The sequence below is a fragment of the Quercus suber genome, unplaced genomic scaffold (assembly GCF_002906115.3).
Source record: "Quercus suber isolate HL8 unplaced genomic scaffold, Cork oak 2.0 scaffold_596, whole genome shotgun sequence".
NCBI lineage: Eukaryota > Viridiplantae > Streptophyta > Magnoliopsida > Fagales > Fagaceae > Quercus > Quercus suber.
The window spans coordinates 448,829-452,724 of record NW_027070040.1 but is presented as its reverse complement, the minus strand read 5'-3'; the positions used below and the strand labels follow the sequence as shown (position 1 = coordinate 452,724).

At 35.2% G+C, this 3,896-nt stretch overlaps 1 long non-coding RNA gene across 1 annotated transcript; it reads left to right on the top strand.

Moving 5' to 3' along the window:
- Positions 1-1,223: 1,223 nt before the first annotated feature.
- On the top strand, positions 1,224-2,872 carry LOC136063925 (uncharacterized). The gene is made up of 3 exons (XR_010625576.1): positions 1,224-1,289; positions 2,384-2,472; positions 2,585-2,872. It is a non-coding gene; the product is annotated as an uncharacterized LOC136063925 (long non-coding RNA).
- The last annotated feature ends 1,024 nt before the right edge of the window (positions 2,873-3,896 follow it).

The following is a 3,896-nucleotide window of genomic DNA, read 5'->3' as shown; positions in this document are numbered from 1 at the left end:
TTTTGTCAATTTCTGCTTTCTTAGTTGCAAAAATGGACTTAAATCTTCTGAGGTATGTTTAGGATTTGTTGCAAACTAAATAGCTTAGTGGGTTTTTCGTGGATTCTATTTGTGGCACTGTTATAAGCTGTGTCCCCATGAAGAATTAGGAGTTGCCTTATATAGCTCTAAAGATGTCAACTTGGGAATTAATGAATTATCTGTTCCTTTTGAAGATACTTATAAGGCTGATTGAGGGGTTTATGTTATTTTTTTCCTCCCGAAAGATTGCTGATCCATGGTGTGATTTTGTAGATGTTTATGTATACGAGGTTTATATACCTTGGTCGATTACTTGCTGCCTGTCAGAATTCATAAGTTTTATGAGTTATGACTGTGTATGGGTTTGAATATTGTAATTTATGATATTAGCTATAATAAATCAAATATATTCTTCGTGGGTTCTAGTTAGCTCAACTGGGAAAGTCTCTGATGTTGAATAAGAGATCTAGGGTTGATTTTGTCTCTCTTATAGGCATTAATGGTACAGTGAAATTATGCTGTTTTGCTAATTGGGTGGTAGAAGAAGGGGATTTCAAAAAAAAAAAGAAAGAAAGATCATCTCTGTTACTAGAGCACGCGAGAGGATGATCCTTAGGATAATGCTTTGAGTACTCAAAGGGCAATTTAAGTTTGGAAAAATACTTCTTAAGTTTTTTTTAACTGTGTGTGGGCAATGGTCATTATAGTCTCATCTGTTCAACTTTACTGTGTCTCAGGAATGAATTATTATGTAATGAGTTTTTCAAAAAGCTTATTTTTTTATCAACTTTTTCTTGCAAACAATATTGTCCACAGGTTCCTCTCTGGGGTCATCCTGTTGGAAGTTGGATTGTCCAATGTCACCACAAATAGTTTGCATGACAGGAATGCTGAGGGAAGGAAATTGCCTGAGCATTCTCTGGTTTGGTGCAGCAAGTCCCAGAATAAGGGACCACAGATTGCTTCCAATTTCTCTGAAACTACAGTTGTAGAAGTTGAAACAATAGTCCAAAATGAAAATTATGGCTCCTGCAGTGATAGGTTTGTTCGGCACATTTTCATACCATGCAAAATATTTGAATCCAGTTACATTGCAATGATTTTTTCCTTTTTTATACAGAAATGTTGGTGAACAATCAAGTGATTACTGCAAGGTCACTGGAATTTACCCCCAAAAAATCACAAGTTACAGAAAGCAACAGTTTTGCATTACACCAGGGAGCGTTGTGTGGGCTAAAACTGCTTACAAGACATGGTGGCCTGCTGAGGTATGTTATGCTGCCATCTTCTATTGCGCTTTCTTGTTATCATTTTTTCCCCTCTTAGATATAAGTTATATTTTCTTTCTGTAACTTGATTTAAGGAACCATGTACAGCCTTTTAATGTAACTTAGGTGATATTTATGAAGGAGATACGGGCTATCTCATCTAATGTGACACATGAAACATCCTTTTTCCCCTGGTACTTTCTTGTACACATCCTGTTCACTAGATTGTCCCATATTAGTAATAAAAGTCACATGATTTCTGAAATCTTATATTACATGTTTCAAACTTCCAGTTTTTGAATCCTTCATTTTCCTCAGATCTGGAAATCAAAGTGTTTATTTCCTCTTCTAGAAACTTTGGAGGTTGGAGGTTGGCGACAACTTATTTATGGGCTGGAAGAAAACTTGTTATACAATTGGGTTATGCTGGTTCTAAGCAGATGATAGTTTGAACTATATAAATGTAACTATCACTTTTCTATTCTAAAGCAGAAGTCTTGTGTTAAATTCTGTTTGAGAGTCTGTTTAGGCTTCAATTTCATTCTATACTTCGAACTTTGTAGAGTTCCTGGATCATAGGAATTTTAGGTAATGTATATAGTTAAGTTGTAAAATATAAAAATTTAGAGTTGAGTGAGAATAATGAGGAGAGAAGAGAAGAGAGACAAAGAGAAAAGAAGAAAAAGTTGAGGGCATCAACGATCAAGCCCACACCTTAGCATATATTTATATTAGGGTTCATGACATGATTACAAAAATACCCTTACTAATATTTTAGAATAAATGACAACTAGAAGTAACTCTAACACATATTATATTGTATCTTTCCCTTTTTCCAGCACTTCCTTTGTATCCTGTGTACTAGGGTTGCGCCCCTTCTACACAACCTCAATGAGTTTTTTACTTATCAAAACCAAGTGAAGATAAGAATTTTTTATTGGTAATTACATATGCACACAGTGGGTCTTGAACCCATGAACTCATCCTCGACCTTGTTCTTACAAGGACACAAGTGAGGATACAAAATTTATATACTAGTTTCAATTAAAAAGTCAGTACTTCTGGATTGACAAAAAGTTAAGTGACATCTTCAGATCATGGATGAAAGATCCACTTCAGCTGACTCAAAGAACCAAGATACTGGCAGACATGTTTTAGTTGAGTTTTACGGTAGTCGTGACAAGTAATATTTCTAACCTTCTATGCTGATATTGAAGTAGATCTTTTGACGGAAATTTTTTGGGACTCTGCATGGTCTTTGTCTTATGAGCTGACAATAAGCCTTTACTTTACAGTGCTTGGCTTGATCCTGCCAGAGATCTTTCCTTGCTTGAGGATGTGAGTAAGGTTACGTTAATATTTCATGCATAAGCTCAATAGTTCTGTCTTTATAAGTTTCTATGTTGATTTTGATTCTTGTAAACACCATTGCAGCCACTATTAAATAGATTTGTTTGTCTGCCTTTCTTTTCCTCTCTTATTCACCTTCCTGTGTTAATGATGGCAATTTCCAGTCTGTCCTTAGATATGTTGTTCACTGACCAAGCGGCTGTTATAATGCAACCTGAACAGAGGTTTTTCATTTGGGGAAGGGTGGGGTGGATGCTAGAAGTTTTCTTCCATGGGCTAGACCATGATATGTAATGTGCAATTGATATATGCTATGCTTGCAACAAATTTTACATGAATTTATTGTAGTGGAGCAAAAATTTCAATTCATAGAGCTGTGGAAAATCTCATCACATATAAACTCATTTTAGATTATTGAGGTCGGATCTTGGTGTGATGGCAAGTTCCTTCCACCAAAAGTAACCAGCTGCAAGTTTGAGTCGAGGAATCAGCCTCTCTAGAGAGAGAAAAAAAAATATAAAAAAAAATGGGGTTTAAGGCTACTTACCATGACCTCTCCCAGATCTCACAAAAGTGAGAGTTTTGTGCATTGTATATGACCTTTATATAAATTTATTTAAGTTATACTTATTCCTAGACAACCACTTGTCTCAAAAGTTTAAGCTAATGAAAAAGGGTGAATTTAATCACTTAATCATTATTCTTACACTTCCTTCATGTGTGGGATTATAGTCCCCCTTAATAAGAGGAGTAAATTGGATATGGTATGTTCTTTATTGTGGCACTGGGTCATGNTATTAGAATGTTTTTAAAAAGCAAACTTCCCAGATAGAACATGCAATTTATTATCATTTATGTGATTTTAAAGCTTAATATATGAGGTGGTTTCTAGATTCCTGTAATTTGACGTGTGAAGAATTTTCTGAACTCATTTATTGCCTTCAATCATTTGGAAATACTCATTATTGATTTTTACTGTCAGTTGCGTATAATTAGCTTTGTTTTTGTTTTCAGTTGCTCATAATTGGTGCTTTATTTAGGTTAAAGTAAAAAAGCGGCTCTCAAGAAGAGTTCTGTTTGAAAGGGTTAAAGTATTGGATGATCATGAAACTGAGAATGTATTTCATGGATTTAGACCAGTAGCTCCTTCATCAGATCTGTGAGTAATGAATCTCATCTTGCTCAGTCTTGTCTACATATAGGGCTGTGTGTCCGCGCGCGCGCGTTTGTGGTGTTAGGACTACATTTTGTTGTTTT